Source organism: Hyperolius riggenbachi, chromosome 6 (genome assembly GCF_040937935.1).
Source record: "Hyperolius riggenbachi isolate aHypRig1 chromosome 6, aHypRig1.pri, whole genome shotgun sequence".
Lineage (NCBI taxonomy): Eukaryota > Metazoa > Chordata > Amphibia > Anura > Hyperoliidae > Hyperolius > Hyperolius riggenbachi.
In genome coordinates this window covers 298089313-298111529 of record NC_090651.1, presented here as the reverse complement: position 1 = coordinate 298111529, position 22217 = coordinate 298089313, and the positions used below count along the sequence as shown (strand labels likewise).

Sequence of the window (22217 nt, the reverse complement as noted above, 5' to 3'; positions counted from 1 at the left end):
CCTACTCACATCAGATTTCTTCTCCTCATGCTTTGTCTGTCAGGGTTCCTCAAGGCTCTGTCCTTGGTCCCCTCCTTTTTCCCATCTACATGCGCGGTTTTGGTGACTTAGTCGTCAACTCATTCAGGTTTCAATACCACCTGTATGCAGACAATACACAACTGTACCTCTCTGCCCCAGACCTTAACTCCCTCCTCAAACGTGTTCCCGACTGCTTGTCTGCTATATCCTCCTTCATGTCCTCTCGCATCCTAAAACTTAATATGAGTAAAGCAGAACTAAAAAATTTTCCACCGTCTCTGTCCACCTCTCTGCCTGAAGTAACAATAAATGTTAATAACACTCCCATAACTTCAGTTCCCAAAGCTCGGTGCTTGGGGGTAATATTAGACTCATATCTCTCTTTTATTCCTCAAGTTCACTCCATAACCAGCTCCTGCCATCTCCAACTCAAAAACATATCTTGCATCCGTCCTTTTCTCACTCAAGACACAATGAAAATGTTGATACATGCTCTTATAATTTCTCGTCTGGACTACTGCAACATACTACTTTGTGGACTACCTTCTAACAGACTGGCCCCGCTCCAGTCGGTACTGAACTTTGCTGCTCGTCTCATTCATTTTTCTTCTCGATCTTCCTCTGCTGACCCTCCTTGTCAAGCTCTTCACTGGCTGCCAATTAACCAGAGGATCCAGTTCAAACTCCTAACCCTAACCTACAAAGCTCTCCACAATCTCTCTCCCCGGTACATATCCTCATTAATTTCCAGATACAAACCCAATTGCAATCTCAGATCGACACATGATCTTCTGTTGTCCTCCTCTAGAATCACCTCCTCACATTCACGTTTACAAGATTTTGCACGCGCTTCACCCCTCCTCTAGAATGCCCTCCCACAACACATCTGTCACGTGCATACCTTTAAACGCTCTCTAAAAACACCTTTGTTTCGACAAGCATATGCGCTACCTTAGGCCACTTCCTTTGTCCTCAGACCAAATTGCACTCCTACTAGGTATCCTAAAACACACTGCCTCTATATATTTGTTGCATACTACCCAATTCCCTTTAGATTGTAAGCTCGCAAGGGCAAGGCTCTCTCCCCCTTTTGTGTCTTGGAAATCATTATACATTTTATTCATCATGTTACTTTTATCACTGTCATTACCAATTCTATATTTTATATTTTGTATCATTCTTTGTATTTTGTCACTAATTATGTATCTTGTATATTGGTGTACACCATTGTCTGTATTATTATGTACCCCATGTTTGTTTCTTACTTTGTACAGCGCCACAGAATATGTTGGCGCTTTATAAATCAATAATAATAATAATACAGTATCTGGGTTTATTCTTCTGGTATGTCATATTTTAGCAGTTGGACACTAGATGGCACCTCAGTTCTCTTTCCCTGTGTTTGCATGTTTGTATCTAATAGAATAGTGATTCTTTTTCAGGCTTGAACAATGAAACTTCAAATGTTAGTAACACGTATGACATTATACGGTGCAAGCTGAGATGATAACAATGTTATAGTAATAAGTAGGGATGAGCAGAAATTACGCCTATGCGTAATTACGCATCATAATTCGCAATTATGCCTTGTAATCGTAATGCAAAATGTTGTCGAAAACCGTACTTAATTTTAAATGTAATTGTAATATTGCATAATTTTGTGCAATTTTTTGCATAATTTTCATGCAATTTTGTGCCAAATTTAGCGGTTAATAGCAAAGCCCCATACATATTATTGTCACCAAAATTGCTGCATATGTTAAAGGGAATCTGAAGTGACAAAAAACTTATGATACTGTATAAAGATCTGTATGTGTAGTACAGCTAAGAAATAAAACATTAGCAGCAGAGATATGAGTATTGTTTCCAGTACAGGAAGAGTTAAGAAACTCCAGTTTTTATCTATGCAAAAGAGCTTCACTGATCTCTCCAACTCATACATAAAAATAAGTAAAATCTCCCAGTGAAATCTCCCAGTAATTTAGGGCCCGTTTCCAGTTGGCTTAAAATGTGTCTTGTGAGACACGATGCTGACTCTAGCTATATAAGGTTATAAGGCTTCACATGCGTGATGCGGAAAATCAAAGCAAAATGGATAGCAGCTTATTGATTTACCCATCAAAATTTGCATGCGGGGTATACGCTGCAAATTCGCATAAGTGGAAATGGGCTCTTGGCTTTCTTCAGACTGGAGCACAGAGCTTCTGTGCAGCTAGGCAAACAGCCACATGTGAAATCTCCATGCATTTTATTGTGACACTTTACAACAGTACTGTTCAGGGTGGAGGTTGCTTGGCTGTATATTTAAAAAAATGTCCCGTGGCTTTATTATCACATTTGGCCTGTGTACTGTTAAGGTGCGTACACACGTCTGATTTTATGCCCGATTGTCGTTCAAACCGGATGTTTAAACGACTTGTCATTCAAACACAAAGTGGTTCAGACTCCTTCTTGTACACACAGACGACAAAACGTTTGAAATGCTAATTATAGCTAATTTAAATGTCGTTTGACTGGTCAATGGGCTGGATAGAACAATGGACTAGACTAAATGACTAATCAAACGACTTGTTGTTTGACTGTCTATTAGTGTCAAAGTAATAGACTTTCAAACGACAAGTCCTTTGTACACATGTTCGGACCTAACTGTCGTTTGAACGACAGTTAGTCAACGGATCCGCCGAGCGGATCAGTCAAAACTGCTATCAGACTCAAACGTGTACACGTCCAACTGTCGTCCAAATGACTGGTTTGAACGACAAGTTGTTCAGAAATATCAGACGTGTGTGCGTACCTTTACAATGAAAATCTATGCCAACTGGGAACTGTTTAAGTGTCAGGCAGAAGATTTCACAGTGTTTACAGTGAAAACAGAATCCACCTCTGTGGCTGGTTTCCCCTGGCATAAGGCAAGCACAAAAATATCATAAAAACATTTAATTTCAATGCCTGTTTTTTGACTTAAAATCCTATTTCAGGATTTCCTTTTTCTAACAAATCCGTCTCCCACAACTGATGTAATGCTGTCCCCGCCTCATGACTCCACCAAAATGATCATGACCCTGTTAACCCTGAACACACTGTCCCACCAGCACCACCCTCTTCTGTACCACCCTCTATGTCACATCCCAGATGATCTCCGTCTCATATCACTGGCCCCCACCTCACAGTGTCATTCGCCACAGCTGTGTTCCACTACTCAATATCCTGGGTAGTACATCAGTGGTTGGGGGAAGAGGGGTGAGTGGCCCCTCCCACAGTCCTGGATATTTTGATAACACAGGGTCGGACTTCATAAACTGACGGAGACCCGCACAGGAGTGTGATGTCCCCACTGGAACTTCAAGGTATATGTGAGTAACTGAGTATAACTATAAGCTGGGTGGAGCGCCCCTTCAGGCCGGGACCACAATAGTTTTGATTCACACTCAATGTAATGCTGGGAACACACGTTTAGATTTTCTGCTCAATAGATGCGTCCGATTGATAAATTCCGTCATGTCCGATATTCCTCTTGATCGTTTTACCCGCTCAATTTCTCATAGGAGTGAATGGAAAAAAGATAAGAAAAACGAGCGGAAGATAAGAGAATCGAGTGGAAAAACGTATGGTGTGTACCCAGCATAAGTCTATATGGGTCGCATTGTAAATTACAGCACAGCATGTAGCTTCTTCCTGCATACAATGCATTCCTATGTGCTTGCAAAAATGCATGAATGAGATTAGCATAGATACTTGTTATATGACCCCTGGCAGATGGGCCTTTTGTTTGTGGTGGGTCCCTATGAAAGAATGTGGTATAAACTTTGGGGTGGTCCATTATAGTTTTGTGGGAAGTCCCCATGAAGTAATGTGGTGTAAACATTGGGGGTGGCCGATTATAGTTTTGTGGAAGGCCCCTATGAAGGAATGAATGTGGTATATACTTCAGGGGCAGCCCATAAAAGCCCATTATAGTTTTTTTGGGGGGAGGGGCATGAAGGAATGTGATATAAACGTTGGGGTGGCCCATTAGTTTTGTTTGTGGAGGTCCCTATGAAGGAATGTGGTGTAAAGTTTGGAGTGTCACATTATAGTTTTGTGAGGCGATCCCTATGAAGGAATGTGGTATAAACTTTGGGGTGGCCGATTATAGTTATGTGGAGGGTCCCTATGAAGGAAAGTGTTATATACTTTGTGGCAGCCCATCATAGTTGTGTGTGTGTGGGTGGGGGGGTGCCCATTAAGGAATATGGTATAAACTTTGAGGTGGTTTATTATAGTTTTTTGGGGGTCCCCATGAAAGAAAGAGGTATATACTTTGTGGCAGCCCATCATAGTTTTGTGGTGGGGGGTCCCCATGAAGGAATGTGGTATAAACTTTGGAGTGTCCCATTATAGTTTTGTGTGGGGGGGGATCCCGATGAAGGAATGTGGTATCAACCTTTGGGGTGCCCCATGATAGTTTTGTGGGGGGTCCCTATGAAGGTATGTAGTATTAACTTTGTGAGAGTCCCATTATAGTTTTGTGGGTGGTCCATATGATTTGTAGTTACGCCATTATTATACCCTGGTGCTTAACATTTTCAGAAGGCCAGCAGTGCATCCCTCCATGTTTCGCTTGTTCTGACATCTTTTACCAGCAGAGGCAAAACAAAATGTTTGCTTACTGCCTTAATCTCTTCTAAACAGTGTAAACTCCATAAAGCTGGAGTTGGCAGAACACAGGTTAACTCGTGATGTCTCTGAGCCCTTGCCGGGGAATACAGGCCTGCACAATGCACAGTCCGGCAGGGAGCTGGGATCTTGATATAATTATGCTTTGTTATAGCAGAACCACTGGCTTGCCTCTTTTTTATGTGTAATATACTACATCATTAACTTAAACCATGTGTGTCAGGGAAATCCAGCAGGTCTCTGTTGTTTAAACAATTTAGCTTTGTCAGTGCCTGGAAACATCAGATCCCCAAACAGAGAAGCAGCCTAAACTGCCAGAACAGTCAGCGACTGTTATTGGGGGCCGGCCGGAACATCACAAAGATCCAAACTTTTCTACAACTGTAATTGTATCGGATCCAATTGTTCAGCTTCCATGGCCATCTGATTACAAATCTGCCTTCTTAAAACAAAAGGTATTTGAAATTGTTCAGCCTTACGTTAGAAAAAAACTCCCATGATGCATTACTTCTGCTCAATCAGTAAATAGGGAGTGCCTCCAAGCCATTATAGTGCTCACCTGCAGACAATGTACTGACCTGATGAAGCAGACAACACCCGCAAAACGCTTCATCCTTTTAGTGTGAATAAACTAAATCCTCTTTTTCTTTAATGATTGTGTTTTAATGAGCTAAGCCACGTAGTACATTTTAAACTGCTTTAAACCTTCAAGTGAATGTGCAGACTTGTTGATTCTAAATTCGCTAAGATTTTCACACATGGCCCATAATGCAATTCACTTTCTCTCCTGAGTTTTCTCCTAGGTGATATTTTCACACCTAGGCTCATATGCAATTCATGTTTTCACCTAGGAGATCATTTTTAATCTTTTGTTTAAAATAACTCTTCAGCACTTTGCAATTGAAAAAATTCAAAAAGTAGGTGAAGAAGTACTGCCAATATTAGTGTATTTTCTTGCTTCCTTAAAAAGCATTTTTACTGACAAGGTGAAAGGAGAAAAAGTGAACTGCATATAGCCCCTTGTCATAAAATGTCCTTTAAGCCACCAGCAAGCAATAAAATACTCAAAATAAAATTGATAGTACTTTTTCACCAACGTTTGGATACTTTTTTAATTTTAAAATGCTGAAAAGTTAGTTCAAAGAGAAGATGAAAGTTATCTCCAAGGTGAAAAATGGAATTGCATATGGGCCCAGCATGTAAGGGCTCGTTCACACTAGTTGCGTTTTCGGCCTTTTTTCAAGCGCGGGCGATTTTTAAAATCGCCCACAAAATGCTTGTGCAATGAATCTCTATGAGAAGGTTCATATCAGCATGGTTTGTGCGCAGTGCGTTCAGCAAAGCGGGGCCTGTACCATTTTTGGGGCGTTTTTGCTATAATGGAAGGTATAGGAAGAGCGCTAAACGCTCACAAATTCGCTTTATGCAGCGATTGCGTTCACCTTTTTTTGGAATAAATACATTGTATTTATTCTTTTCCGGGTCAAAGAGACATGCATCAGGGAATGAATCTCAAAACCGTTCTGGCAAAGCGCTTAGAAAAGCGCTTTTTCAAAAAACGCAGCGTGCAGTGGAGCGCCAGGAACGGAAAAAAAAACAGCGCACAGAAACGCAAGACGCTGGCGTTTTCGTTTTTTGGTGTGAATGAGGCCTAAGAGTTTGGTAATTAAGGGTACAGTTCCACTAGTGCGGTGTGGAATCGCCGCAGATTTCCCGCAGATGAATTCGCATGCAGGAGCGAAATCGCATGCGGTTGTATGCGAATTTTACCGCGAATTCGCATACGATTTCGCATGGATGACGCTGTGTGCGACTTTAACCATGGCAGTGCCTGTGTGCTTTTTCATTGATTCCATGCGAAATCGTATGCGAATTCGCATGAAAATTCGCATTAAACCCCGCCATGCGAATTCCCTATTAAATACATTGTATGCGAATCGCATGCGGTGTGTGCGGTGTCCGAATTCGGATGCCTCTGCTGTGCAGATTTTTCCTGCACAAGAAAACGCTCCGTTTTCCTGACAAGTGGATACAGGCTCATTTACTTTTATTGGTTATGTGAATTTGCATGCGGGGAACGCATGCGAATTCGCGTTAGTGGAAACGCACCCTTACTGAAAAAACTGCATGCCAAATTCAGTAACATTTTCACCTCGTTTGGTATTTTATGGAATCATACGGTATTTAATTTGCTATTTAATGGATTATTGCAGTAACGAGAAAATGCTGATAGAGACAGCATTTTTATTATTATACTGACAGGTAAAGTGCAAGACCAAGCTGCATAAAATTAACTTAATATTTGCATCAGCTCAAAACCATTACTATCTTATTAGCCAGATTGTAAGCTCGCAAGGGCAGGGCTCTCTCCCCCTTTTGCGTCTTAGAAATCATTATACATTTTATCCATCATGTTACTTTTATCACTGTCATTACCAATTCTGTATCTTGCATTCTGTATTTTGTATTGTTTTTGTATTTTGTCACCAATTATGTATTTTGTACATTGATGTACACCGTTGTCTGTATTATTATGTACCCCATGTTCATTTCTTACTTTGTACAGCGCCACAGAATATGTTGGCAATTTATAAGTCAATACTAATAGTAATAACAAACATTTTTAATTATTTTATAATAATATGTGAAACAATTAAAATATGTTTTTAGTTAACTTTTTTTTATTTTTCCCAATAGTTGAATCAGCCTTCACCTTTTCTCTGCTCTGTTTCCTCCCTTCAATGAAGGTAAAATACCAAACATCTCACCTGTTTTACCGAATGTGAAATTCCTTGTGAATATCTGTTTACAGAGGTATTTATTGTGCAAGTTGGTTATTTTAGTTTTTCATACAGTAAAAGCCTTACTGAATTGACATTTTACAAAATGTTTGGTAAAATGTTCTTGCTTTTTACTGAATATGGTAGTGAATTGAAGCCATTGTCTTCATTCTTACTAGTGCTTTCAATGCAAAACGGACACAACAAAAATATAAAATGTCCACCCCCAGAACCCCCCCAAATCAGGTCTCCCTTGCTGTCTGTTAAAATGCATTCTATAGTGGACACCAATGGATAGAAAAATTTAAATGGACTAACACAGAAGACTGTACATCAATGTGACTGGACACGTTGCCAATCTGCCATGATAATCAGTGGCTGGATAGTGCACTGGTTAAGGGCTCTGCCTCTGACACAGACCAGGGTTATCCTGCTCAGCAAGCTAGCAGCTATTCAGTAAGCAGACCTTGGTCAAGAATCCCTAACACTGCTACTGTGGTCCCTAGTGGCTGCAGCTCTGGGGCTTTTAGTCTGCCAGGAGAAAATTGGTTGATCATAGTCTAGGTAGACAGATCTCTGTTCAGCAAGCTAGCACCTATTCAATAAGCAGACTTTGGTCAAGAATCCCTAACGCTGCTACTGTGGTCCCTAGTGGCTGCAGCTCTGGGGCTTTTCGTCTGCCAGGAGAAAATTGATTGATTATAGTCTAGGTAGACAGATCTCACTCTAGAAGAGAAAACAGGACTGTGGAGTCTGTACAGAAATAATCCTATTCCAACTCTTCAATTTATGAAACCAATGATCTGACTCTGACTCCAGGTACCGAAAAATGCTCCAACTCTCTGAATCTGACTCCAGTCCATAGTCTAATAATTACCAGAGCTTTTGGTGCAACAATCATCTGACTCCTCAGTTTATAGAACCACCGACCTCAAGTACCCAAAAATTGCTCCGACTCCACAGCCCTCAGAGAAAAGGCCACAGTCTTTCACTGGAGAATGGCTAAGGGAGAGGGCCGAGAGCACTTGGAAGTCAAGGGAGTGCTAACACTGGAATACTAGATAAGAGGTGCTATAAAATTATTAAAGAATATACCTCTATAGGGAAGAAGTCTTAACTTCCAAAAATAAATTATATCTAAACAAAGACATTAATAGAAAATTATGGTAGACTTTAATGGTATGATGCGCTTCACTGGCCCAAGCCATCTTTCTCAGGGGCAAAGGCCTTGATTCATCAAGACTTATCGAATCAATTACCGACAGCTCGGTAAAATACTGAACTCGATAAGTTGATTTCAGGATTCATCAAAGTTATCTACAGCTGTTAGCGAGCATTCGGTAATCATTTGGTAATGATGCAATAAAACGAAAGTGTTAAATTTAGGATTAGTTATCTCATTCATTGCTCTGCCGTTATTCCTGTCAGATCATTGCTGACAGAGAAGATGGAGCCATTTGAAGTGGTTATATGTATCAGCTGAGAGTGATTCAAAGGCACAGAAGGACAAGAATAAGGTCTATCTTATCAATTTGCAAGAGAATGGATTTATTTGCTATACCAGGACATCGGCATTTCTCTTGAATCATCTTGTAAGAGAACACAGGCAGTGCCAGGGTTAACTAAATTGCTAGCTGCACTACATTTTTTCAGAAAAGGCTCCCATCAAGCCGTAGCTGGCAAAATTGTGAGATTGTCCCAAGCCACTTCCAGAATCCTGGTCCAGGTGGTAAGCCTTATCCGGAATGTTGCTACGTGGTGTTCAAAGGACTGCCTTTTTACCCACAATTCCACAGGAATCTTATAGCCTTGTGTTAAATTACCACTGTAAAATGGAAATATCGACACGTTACTGCATTGTTATCGATACTTTATTGAAGTCACACCGAATGCGGAAAAACCTTGATGAGTACAACTAGAAATTGATGAACTTCAAATTCGGTAATTAAACAAACTGGAAAAACTTATCGCAAAGACAATGATGAATTGAGGCCAAAGTCTTCATTCTGCTAACAATCTGCATGAAGCAGAGCTCCAGACGTGCAGAGATTTTGTATTCCAATGAACTTCACTGACATCTGGTACTCTACAGAGCTACACTGAGATTTGGAAAAGTTTGGTGATTCGCTGAAATTTTGTACTTAAATTAACCTGAATGACGCACTCTACAGAGATTCAATGAAGTTTGACACTATACGCAACTTTATTTGGGATTTCACACACTCTACAAATCCTTCCGTTTAGACCTGCACCAACAGCACATTACAGAATTTTTCCATACAAACTAACCTGTAATTTGACCTGCGTTGGCAGACGTAGGTGAGTTAGTGAAAGCGAGCCCAATAATTTTCTTTTACAGCGTGTACACAGGTTCAATTATACCAGTTTCCACTGTTTACATCCAGAAATTGTTAAACCATGCAAAATATTAATTACAGTCATTTCTAGAATTTAGTCCTAAATCATTACATCTAAACTCCAGGATTTTTTTTTTCTAATTTAAGGATTCCAACGCTTCCCAGTTCTACAAACAAATGTTTTATAGTTGCCATGGCCATGTTTGTATTGTGAGATTTTCTCTCACTTGGACTTGAACCTTGGACCTTCATGGGGTTCTGTAGCAATTATATGAGAACTGTAAGTCCCAGGGACAGGAAACGAGGGACAGGAAGGGAAAAAAATGGTTAAAGGGGTTCTGTGGGGGTTCCTGAGGAGAAAAACTGCCACTTACCTGGGGCTTCTATCAGCCCCCTGCAGTGGTAATGTCCCACGCCGTCCTGCTCCCATCTGCCGTTCCCCACAGCCGGCACCGGGCTATTATTCGGCTGTCACACAGACGAATAATGCGCGTTGCCGTGCCTCCGCTCGCGTCATCTGAGGCTTACTGCGCAGGCGAGGTACAATGGAGCCTTGTACTGCGCTTGCGCAGTAAGCTTCCAATAACACAGGCGGAAGCGAGCGGGTGCGCGGCCACTGTAGCGCAGCCGCAGTTCGATCCCATGCCGCTTAGACCGGGGCCGGCGGCGGAGAACAGCAGATGGTAGGAGGACGGCGTGGGACATTACCGCTGCACGGGGCTGATAGAAGCCCAAGGTAAGGGTCTGTTTTTCTTCTCAAAAACCCCTAACAGAACCCCTTTAAGGATTCTAGCTCTTCCCAGTTCTAAAAACAAATGTTTTATTAGTTGCCACCTCTGTCGCTCTCAGGGCAGGTTTCTGGAAAGGCCAAAAAGTCCCGGGCCTTGGGTGGCTGCAGCCTAAGGGGGCAACAGTACATGAAAGAAGGGTTACTACATATGAAAGAGGAGGCTGAAAGTGGGGAACAACACATGAAAAAGGGAAATAGATGCTCAAGGAAGCTGTTGATGAGAGGGGTTGCATACATGGAAGATACACATGGAAGAGGGGGCTCAACAAAGAATGGGTGGGCGCTTCTGCACAAGAAAGGGGAGCCACATCATACTTGGCCTAAGGGCACAAAAAGTATAAATCTAGCCTTGGTTACTCTTAAAGGGAACCCAAGGTGAGAGGGATATGGAGGCTGACATGTTTATTTCTTTTTAAATAATGTACATTGCTTAGCTGTCCTGCTGATCATCTGCCTCTAATACTTTAAGCCATAGACCTTGAACAAGCATGCAGATCACATGTCTATGACAAATCTGACCAGATTATCTGCATGCTTGTTTCAGGTGTGTTGTAGACCCTACTGACCAGAAAGATCAGCAGGGCTGCAAGGCATTTAGTATCAGTGTTCTCCCCAGGCCCTTTTAGCCGGCTGCCACCGGCTGTCCTCCTTCTCCTGTGCTGTAAGTAGAGTTGCACCAGCCCTGCATTCCCCCATCATGCTCTACCCTAGGAGGGGGCGCAGCACTTTTTAAAAAAAATTTTTTTCTTAAATCCTGTAGCTAGCCTACCGCTAGCTACATGATAGCCGCTGTGCAGCGGCATCCCCCCACCCCCTCCGATCGCCTCAGGCGATCAGCACAAGCAGGAGATTCTGTTCAGAACGGGATCTCCTGCTTGGCTTCCCCCGTCGCCATGGCGACGCTCGCGATGACGTCACCGACGTCATCGTCGTGACGTCAGAGGGAGTCCCGATCCACCCCTCAGCGCTGCCTGGCACTGATTGGCCAGGCTGCGCAAGGGGTCTGGGATGGGGGCTGCGCGGCACGGCAGGTAGCGGCAGATCGGCGGCAAGCGGCGCCGATCGGAAGTTACACGCAGCTAGCAAAGTGCTAGCTGCGTGTAACAAAAAAAAAATTATGCAAATCGGCCCACCAGGGCCTGAGAAATCCTCCTGCGCGACATACCCCGAGCTCAGCTCGGGATTATCGCCCAGGAGGTTAAAAGGAAATAAATATGGCAACTTCTATAGGTCTCCCACCTCGGGTTCCTTTTAAAGAGAATCTGTATTGTTAAAATCGCACAAAAGTAAACATACCAGTGCGTTAGGGGACATCTCCTATTATCCTCTGTCACAATTTCGCAGCTCCCCGCCGCATTAAAAGTGGTTAAAACAGTTTTAAAAAGTTTGTTTATAAACAAACAAAATGGCCACCAAAACAGGAAGTAGGTTGATGTACAGTATGTCCACACATAGAAAATACATCCATACACAAGCAGGCTGTATACAGCATTCCTTTTGAATCTCAAGAGATCATTGTGTGTTTCTTTCCCCCTGCAGTTCTCATGCACTGAAGTTTCAGGCTGCTCTTTTCTTCCTGCAAACAGCTTTGCCCTTGTCTGAATTTCCTCAGTATGTGAAAGCCCAGCCAGCTCAGAGGACGATTTATCCAGCTTGTAAAAGATAAGAGAGAAGAGAGAAGCTGCCCTAATCTAAATAAAACACAGGCAGTGTGCATAGAAGGGCCTGGAAGGGGGAGTGCATAGCAGAACCACAACACTGAAGAACTTGGCAGCCTTCCAGACACAGGCCGACAAGTCTGACAGGGGAAAGATACATTGATTTATTACAGAGACTGTGATAGTACAAAGTGCTGCAGTAAGCCAGAACACATTAGAATAGCTTTTGGAACTTGTAGGATGATAAAAAACAGGATGCAATTTTTGTTACGGAGTCTCTTTAAGGTGCCCATTAATATTGCGATGTTTGGCGAATGATCATATATTTCAATAAAATCATTGAAATTGAAAGAAAAGATTGTTTTTAATCAATCTACACCATTATAAATGTCAAGGTATTCCTGATGTTGAAACCAGATATGATTGTACCTATGAATAAAAAGGAAATTATTGATGATACGATCATTCAGGATTGATTGGATCCACCATATTTATCTGTTTTCATACAGTATGAGCTGAACGATCTGATCGAAAATATGATTGTTCATTTTAAAATGTACCGGCACCTTTAGCATTGAATCAGACTGACGGCTCCTGAGCAGTGCGTTTGAACGCTTTGAAATGCTGGTGATCACTTGCTAAAAAACATGTTTAAGGGCCGGATCAGACAGGCGGCTGCTGGCTATTCTCCACATCATTTAGCACTGGGATCCACTGCGCTGGGATCCACTTTCACATTGAGATGAATGGTAGCAATCATTTAATTGTGTTTACCAGTGATTGTGCAAGCACTGCGGTCGATCATATTTTACGAGACGTTGGATGTTGCTTCTGGCATTAGTTATATTTGCAGTTTTGTATCCACCTAGGGGCTCAAAATGCAACGCATTGACGGAACAAAGGGAATTAATGCGGAGTGCTTTTCTGAACGCAGAACGAGATGAAATGAGGGATCTACCGTAGCGACTGCACAAACGCTGTACCGTCATCTGAACAACCGCCTCCATTCAAATGGAGAAGCAGTTGAATTAATTTCAAATGCGGCATTCAGTGGGCGAAAAAAAAGAAACGTTTTCATCCATGTGAACCAACCCTTACAGAGACGTTCTCACAGATTTCATTAGTGAAATTTAGATTAGATTTCCACTGGCCATAAGTACTAATCCATCTAACTATAAGACTCAGTATAGCTGTAAATGTGGATGCGTTACAAGTAGTGTTGGGCGAACAGTGTTCGCCACTGTTCGGGTTCTGCAGAACATCACCCTGTTCGGGTGATGTTCGAGTTCGGCCGAACACCTGACGGTGCTCGGCCAAACCGTTCGGCCATATGGCCGAACTAAGAGCGCATGGCCGAACGTTCCCCGAACGTTCGGCTAGCGCTGTGATTGGCCGAACGGGTCACGTGGTTCGGACCCGAACGCGCTCTGATTGGCCGAACTGTCACGTGGTTCGGGTAAATAAATACCCGAACCACGTCATATCTCCGCCATTTGTCTGTGGGTTTAGCTTTGGGTAGGCAGGCAGGGTAGTTCGCGCTCCAGCCACGCTAGCCAGGGTCCCCCCCAGTCATTGTGTGTCGCTGCTGGGAATAGTAGTACACCGCTCGCTCAGCATTCTGTTTACTGCCACTCTGTGTACCTCGCTCAGCCACACTATATAGCATTCTGTTTACTGCCACTCTGTGTCTGCTGGGAATAGTAGTACACCGCTTGCACAGCCACACTATATAGCATTCTGTTTACTGCCACTCTGTGTACCTCGCTCAGCCACACTATATAGCATTCTGTTTACTGCCACTCTGTGTCTGCTGGGAATAGTGGTACACCGCTCGCTCAGCCACACTATATAGCATTCTGTTCACTGTTCTGTGTCTGCTTGGAATAGTGGTACACCGCTCGTTCAGCCACACTATATAGCATTCTGTGTACTGTTCTGTGTCTGCTGGGAACAGTAGTACACCGCTCGTTCAGCCACACTATATAGCATTCTGTGTACTGTTCTGTGTCTGCTGGGAACAGTAGTACACCGCTCGCTCAGCCACACTATATAGCATTCTGTTCACTGTTCTGTGTCTGCTGGGAATAGTGGTACACCGCTCGCTCAGCCACACTATATAGCATTCTGTTCACTGTTCTGTGTCTGCTGGGAATAGTGGTACACCGCTCGCTCAGCCACACTATATAGCATTCTGTTTACTGTTCTGTGTCTGCTGGGAATAGTGGTACACCGCTCGCTCATCCACACTATATAGCATTCTGTTCACTGTTCTGTGTCTGCTGGGAATAGTGGTACACCGCTCGCTCAGCCACACTATATAGCATTCTGTTCACTGTTCTGTGTCTGCTGGGAATAGTGGTACACCGCTCGCTCAGCCACACTATATAGCATTCTGTTTACTGCCACTCTGTGTACCTCGCTCAGCCACACTATATAGCATTGCGTACTCTGCCAGTCAGTGTGTATATTGCTGGGATCAGTAATACTCCACTCACCGTCAACCACTATATGAGCTCAACATGAGTTCCCCAGAGACCTCCGCTGTGAGCAGCACTCCCAACAACAGCAACAGCCAACGCCCCACGCAAGCTATAACATCCACCCCAGCAGCCAGTGGTCAGCAGCAGCCCTCCCCGGAGGAGAACGTTGTGTCCATCAGTCCGTCGCCAGAGCGATTAATGAGGGCTGCCATTGAGGAGATGATGGGGCCTGATGTGGAGGAGGAGGTCTGGCTCAGGCCAGCATCCCAAGTTAATGTTGAGGACGATGAGGGGTCTGTGTCTGGGGATGTTGGGGTGGCAGAGGTGGTGGGTGGGTCAGACTCAGGAGAAGAGTTGTATGATGAGGATGATGATCGGGACCATCTGTATGTGCCTCAGAGTCCGACCCCGGAAAACATGTTGTATCGTGTGTTTAGGTACTAAAATCTGCGTTCCCTCCCAGTAGTGTTGGGCGAACAGTGTTTGCCACTGTTCGGGTTCTGCAGAACATCACCCTGTTCGGGGTGACTATATAGCAGACTATATAGCATTGTGTTTAATGCCACTCTGTGTACACGGCTCAGCCACACTATATAGCATTGTGTTTACTTCCACTCTGTGTCTGCTGGGAACAGTAGTACACCGCTCACCCGCCACTGTATAGCATTGTGCTCTGTGTCACTGCTGACAATAGTGGTACACCGCTCACCCACCACTGTATAGCATTTCTGTACTGCCACTGTACTGCTGCCAGTCAGCGTGTACTTTAAGGATAAGTGAAATGAGGAAGAAATCCGGTGAAAGAGGGAGGGGCAAGGGAAGAGGTGTTTCCCCTGACGGTTCACGTACAGGCCACAGGGGAGCACCCAAGAAAACCCACTCAATACTGCCCATGTTGTCCAGGACAACAACCCTCACAGATCCAAAAGAACAGGACCAGATAATTACTTGGATGACCTCTCAAGCGTCCAGCAGTGGGTTAAGCAGCACCAGCACATCACGCACGAGGTCCGAGTCCTCAGCCAGTTAAAGTCTGGGCTTTCTTTGAAGACTGCACTGAGGATGTTACCATGGCGATTTGCAAGGTGTGCAAGACCCGCCTGAGCAGGGGGAAAAGTATTAACAACCTCTCCACCACCAGCATGAGCCGCCACATTCTATCCAAACATCCCACTCTGTGGGCAAACGCGGCAGGACAGGGTACCACCAGCAACACTGCCTCCCTTGGGTTCACCAGACTCACCACCAGACCCGCCTCAGCAGCAGCAGTAGCCCAGCCATTGCGTGGTTCACAACATTCACAAACATCAGACGATGCTGACACTGTCACTTTCCGGACTAGTGCTCTTGAGGTCTCCCAGTGTTCATCAAACACAACAACCAACAGCCCTTCGGTGTGCAGCGCTACGGTTGAGTTGTCTGTTTCTGAGATGTTTGAGCACAAGAGGAAATTGCCAGCAAATGACCCCCGGGCCGTGGCAGTAACAGCCAGCCAGCATAGCCAAGCTTCTGGCCTGCGAAATGCTGCCATATCGAGTGGTGGAGACAAACAGCTTCAAGGGCATGATGTCAGTGGCCATCCCACGTTACGTGGTTCCCAGCCGCTACCACTTTGCGCGCTCTGCAGTGCCTGAGTTGCATGAGCACGTGGTCAGCTAAATAACCCGAAGCTTGAAGAATGCCGTTGCCTGCAAGGTTCACCTCACCACTGACACCTGGACGAGTGCGTTCGGCCAGGGTCGATACATCTCCCTTACCGCGCACTGGGTGAACCTTGTGGAGCCTGGCAGCGATTCCTCACCTGCTACGGCGCGGGTGTTGCCCACGCCGCAAACAGCTGGATAACAACAGCAGCACCTACCTCTCTGACTCCTTCTCCTCCAACGCATCTCAAAGCTGTACCTCATCCGGAAATGCTAACCCAGCACCAGCAGCAGTAGGATCGTGGAAGCAGTGCAGCACAGCTGTTGGCATGCGTCAGCAAGCGTTGCTGAAGCTGATCTGCCTTGGGGATAAGCAGCACACAGGGGAGGAAATTTGGAGGGGAATAAAGGAACAGACGGATTTGTGGCTGGCACCGCTGGACCTGAAACCGGGCATGAAGCTAGACACCTGGCACGAACTGGCAATGTACGCAATAGAGGTGCTGGCTTGCCCGGCAGCCAGCGTTATGTCGGAACGCTGTTTCAGTGCTGCCGGAGGCATCATCACAGATCGGCGTATCCGCCTCTCCACAGAAAATGCAGACCGTCTGACTCAAATTAAAATGAATCAATCCTGGATTGGAAACGACTACGCAACACTCCTGGACCCCAACCAAGTAACATGACCGATGAACATCTGGGATGGTTTAGCGTTTCCGGTCCCTGTTTATTGAACCTCTCATCTGTATTACATTTATGACTGCATGGCGGCAAAAAGCATTGCTGCTATATCCGCACGCTTTTTGTCCTCATGCAAGGCCTGGGTTGTTGTGTCTCACAAAGCGTGGCCTTCTCCTCCTGCGCCTCCTCCTGTTCCATCACGTGTGCTGCTGCTGCTGCTGCTGCTGCTGGGTTACCGTTGCCGCGTGGTCCCTGTTTATTGAACCTCTTATCTTTATTACATTTATGACTACATGGCGGTACAAAGCATGCTATCCGCACGCTTTTTGTCCTCATGCAAGGCCTGGGTTGTTGTGTCTCACAAAGCGTGGCCTTCTCCTCCTGCGCCTCCTCCTGTTCCATCACGTGTGCTGCTGCTGCTGCTGGGTTACCGTTGCCGCGTGGTCACTGTTTATTGAACCTCTTATCTTTATTACATTTATGACTACATGGCGGTACAAAGCATGCTATCCGCACGCTTTTTGTCCTCATGCAAGGCCTGGGTTGTTGTGTCTCACAAAGCGTGGCCTTCTCCTCCTGCGCCTCCTCCTGTTCCATCACGTGTGCTGCTGCTGCTGCTGCTGCTGGGTTAGCGTTGCCGCGTGGTCCCTGTTTATTGAACCTCTTATCTTTATTACATTTATGACTACATGGCGGTACAAAGCATGCTATCCGCACGCTTTTTGTCCTCATGCAAGGCCTGGGTTGTTGTGTCTCACAAAGCGTGGCCTTCTCCTCCTGCGCCTCCTCCTGTTCCATCACGTGTGCTGCTGCTGGGTTAGCGTTGCCGCGTGGTCCCTGTTTATTGAACCACTTATCTTTATTACATTTATGACTGCATGGTGGTACAAAGCATGCTATCCGCACGCTTCTTGTCCTCATGCAAGGCCTGGGTTGTTGTGTCTCAAAGCGTGGCCTTCTCCTCCTGCGCCACCCTCCTCCTGTTCCATCACGTGTGCTGCTGCTGGGTTAGCATTACCGGTCCCTTTTCCTGGAACCTCTTATATGTATTACATTTATGACTGCATGCCGACAAAAAGCATGTTACCTGTGCAAAGAAAACAGACATTTCCCGCATTTAAAAGACAGTTTTCCCTTTGAAACTTTAAAATCGATTTTCTCAAAAACTATAAGCTCTTTTTGCTAAATTTTTTTTTCCTCTTGTACCCACTCCCAAGGTGCACATACCCTGTAAATTTGGGGTATGTAGCATATAAGGAGGCTTTACAAAGCACAAAAGTTCGGGTCCCCATTGACTTCCATTATGTTCGGAGTTCGGGTCGAACACCCGAACATCGCGGCCATGTTCGGCCTGTTCGGCCCGAACCCGAACATCTAGATGTTCGCCCAACACTAGTTACAAGCCCTGATTTCATTATCTTTTCCTCCCCAGCAGAAATCCATGGCAAAGTTTATTTCTATTAACAACTTCCCAACTGAGGGGTTTTACCCCCTGACCACCAGAGCAATTTTCACCTTTCAGCGCTCCTTCCATTCATTCGTCTATAATTTTATTATTACTTATCGCAATGAAATGAACTATATCTTGTTTTTTTCGGCACCAATTAGGCTTTCTTTAGGTGGGACATTATGCCAAGAATAATTTTATTCTAAATGTGTTTTAATGGGAAAATAGGAAAAAATGTGGGAAAAAATATATTATTTTTCAGTTTTCGGCCTTTATAGTTTTTAAATAATGCATGCTACTGTAATTAAAACCCATTAAATGTATATGCCTATTTATCCCGGTTATAAAACCGTTTAAATTCTGTCCCTATCACAATGTTTGCCGCCAATATTTTAGTTGGAAATAAAGGTGCATTTTTTTCAGTTTTGCGTCCATCCCTAATTACAAGCCCATAGTTTATAAAGTAACAGTGTTATACCCTCTTAACATAAATATTTAAAAAGTTCAGTCCCTAAGGTAACTATTTATGTATTTTTTTTAAATTGTAAATTTTTTATTTTTTTTTTAATTACAAAAAAAAATAAATTGGGGAGTGTGGGAGGTAAGGAGTTAATTTTTTGTGTAAAACAAGTTTATTTGTGTGTAAAAAATGGTTAGGGTGTAGTTTTACTATTTGGCCACAAGATGGCAACATTACAAATTTGTTTCATGCGACCTGCAAGCGTCCTTCCGGACGCTTGCAGGAAGTAGAAAGAGGCTGGGACTTTGTTATTTTTTTCACAATGATCGCGCTGCTCAGCCGAGCGGCAGCAGATCATTGCGGGGCTGAGATCAACGAACGGGAATGGATTTTCCCGTTCATTGATCTCCGGGCGAGCGGACGGCGGCGTGTTTACTAGCGGCGGGCGGCGTGTTTACGAGCGGGAGCGCGGACAGCGGCGGGAGTGCGCAGAGTACGGATTTCTCCGTCCCTGGGGGTGAAAGGATGGAAAAAGGGGCGGGAAAATCCGTACGCGCGGGGGTAAAGTGGTTAAGATTGTCAGCCATAACATCAAATTCCATTTACCCACTGCTCTGTGTTTATTATGTAGTCTACATCCTGACCCTGCATTGCAAGTATTCCAAAATAATCATAAATGTTTCTGCTGTAATGAATCTCATCTCAGTCAGCCTGGCTCAATTTTGGTACATTGCAGGGAAGAGGGAAGCATGTTATCTCCCCTCCCACATTCCTGCTCCTCACTGATTGGCTTAAGGCAGTTCAGTGTGACAGGAGGCTGAGAAGGGAAATACACCTCACCTCTCTGCATAAGGTGCTGAAACATGATGTATGTTGTGTTTACATGTGTATACAAAGCAAACTAGAAATGACAGAGCAGTTTTAGTACAGAGTTCAGTGGGGAAGAGTGTTTGCAATGCATACACCATTTCAGGCAGTAGAGTAAGGGAGGAAATGACATCAGGACTGGCTTCAGTTAAAGGTGGTAAAGATGCCTGAAACAGATTTCTCTTTATTTATTATATAAAATCCACTAAAATCAAAATGTAGACATTACAATACATATGTTATTTAAGTAGAACAAGTATTTATCTACTTATATATGTTTTTTTCCCTGGATTAGTATGGCTGTCCCTGCTGCTTTAAGAATATAATTTTATACTGCCTAGCCAAATGACCTGTCAAGAGAGCACTGAAGGGCTCCATCAGGGCACTAGTTGGCACGCCTGGCATACACCATGCATGACCCGGGGTTTGCAAGCCAGCCTACTGCATGAAAGGCTTGCAGAAAGAGAAAGGCTTCCTCATCTGAATGATCCTTACCTCTGTTTACACACCTCTCATTTACTTGTTATCGTGGGGGCTGAAAATCCCTCCATCAGTGAACTGAGCAAACAGAATTCTCCTTTCATCTCCGCTGCATTAAAAGTTCCTTACAATGTTGGAACAAAATCTGTTGAAAGATCATAGCCAAGTGTCAGACAATAGGAGATTTCTTTACCCTTTTCCCCTCATTCAGTGGCAGATGCTGTTTAACTAATTCAAATACAAGGGAGTCGCCTCACAGGTGCTTCGGTCACATGACCAGGGCCAATCAGTGCCTCACATAAGCCGCCTCCCCAGTCTGGAGCTTTACAAGGGTCTGATCAGGTCTCTTGTCAATGAATAGGATAGACAGTGAGGAGAGGCACAAGCCTGAGTCACCCAACACAAAACATCCCTATAAGCTGTTAAACAAACCTATGGACGGTTCTGTGCTAAATAAATCCTATTCAGGGCAGGTGATTCCAAACAGGAAAAGAATAGCTAAAAACAACAACATGCCAATTCAATGCAAATGTTTACTTACATAATAAAACAACCAAAATCCTCTCTGATTTTTGCTATAGAAATGTGACACAACTCACTCTCAAATGGAGGATTATAAACAAAATAATATTATTAAAACAAAAATAAAAAGCACCATTTTATGACATGCATAAAAGGTGTGGCAGATTACTAGCTGAGAGGAACATGCACATAAACACCACATGTGGTAAGAGAGGTTCCCTGCCTAAGGCCTGGTGCACACCAAGCGGTTTTGGTAGCATTTTCAAAACCGCTGCCGCCTGTGAAAACGTTTAGCTAATGTATCTCAATGGGATGGTGCACACCAGCGGTTTGAGGTTTTTAGTAAACCGCAAACGTGGCTCCTGCAGCATTTTTGAGGTTTGCAGTAGCGTTTCTGCCTCAATGTAAAGTATAGGAGAAGCTCAAACCTCTCTGAAAACGCTAGATCAGAGTGGTTTCCCAGGCGTTTTTGTTACAGAAGCTGTTCAGTAACAGCTTTACTGTAACAATATATGAAATCTGCTACACAAAAATGCTCCAAAAAGTACCCTACGGAGTTCATGAGATAGGCTGACACACACCAGGGAGTACTCAGTAAAGATTAGCTTGATGTGGTTGGTACACAATATGACAGAGTTCTCAGAGAGGAGAAGTCCTGTCTCAGCATTAGACACACCATGGGGGACAGGTTTATGTTAGCGCTGCTGTTAGTGCTGTTCGGATTTCATGGTGGCAGAAGAAGTACAAAATCTGGGCAGAGAAGACAAGCTCCTGACAGGCATTACACTTCCTCCGACAAAGAAACATGTTTGTTCTGCGGGCAAGAAAAACAAAAAGGATGACAGCTATGATTTAGATATAATTAAGTGATTGCTACACAATTGGAACCGTTTCACACGCCGGTTGACAGAGCCTTTTAAGTATCACTTTGGATGATATATGATCATGACGAAGAAACAATACGAGTGAGATTAGGATGATATTTCATTCATAGTAGCTGCGGTTTAAAGGCTTAATCCACCCAGCATGTAATTTCCATTTACTAACTTGTGCAGTTCCTGAAGAGAGAATCACGATTGATGCATGTCCCAAGCTGTCCTTATTTGCTGCTCTGCCTGCGTTCTGAGTCATGCAGCAAACAGGAGTCACTGCCTCACCCCTTACTTTCTATATAGGAATGGATATTGAACGCCAACAGTTTTGTGATACCTCCTGTGCTCTATATGAATCAAAACTGTTTAGAGGGAAGAAGACGCTGTATTTTTCTTCGGACCACAAGACGCACTTTTTCTCCACACACAGTCCCCTACCTGTGGAGCGTCCCCAGGTCCTTCTGGTGAACCAGTATGAGAATCAGCAAAACTGCATGCAGAGT

The 22217-nt window shown here is 44.1% G+C and overlaps 1 protein-coding gene across 5 annotated transcripts in view; it reads right to left on the bottom strand.

Moving 5' to 3' along the window:
* The window catches only part of NTF4 (neurotrophin 4), a 175476-nt gene that overhangs the window by 30221 nt on the left and 123038 nt on the right, over positions 1–22217 (bottom strand). The window contains exons 2-3 of one of the 5 annotated variants that reach the window (XR_011022447.1): positions 20336–20465; positions 8982–9282 (exon numbers count right to left, since the gene is read on the bottom strand). The exons of 2 other annotated variants lie outside the window; for them this stretch is intronic. The gene's annotated coding sequence lies outside the window, so the exon portion shown is untranslated. Of the gene's footprint in view, positions 1–8981; positions 9283–20335; positions 20466–22217 lie in introns of those variants that run through there. 2 more of the 5 variants (XM_068242900.1, XR_011022446.1) reach the window with 2 other exon arrangements.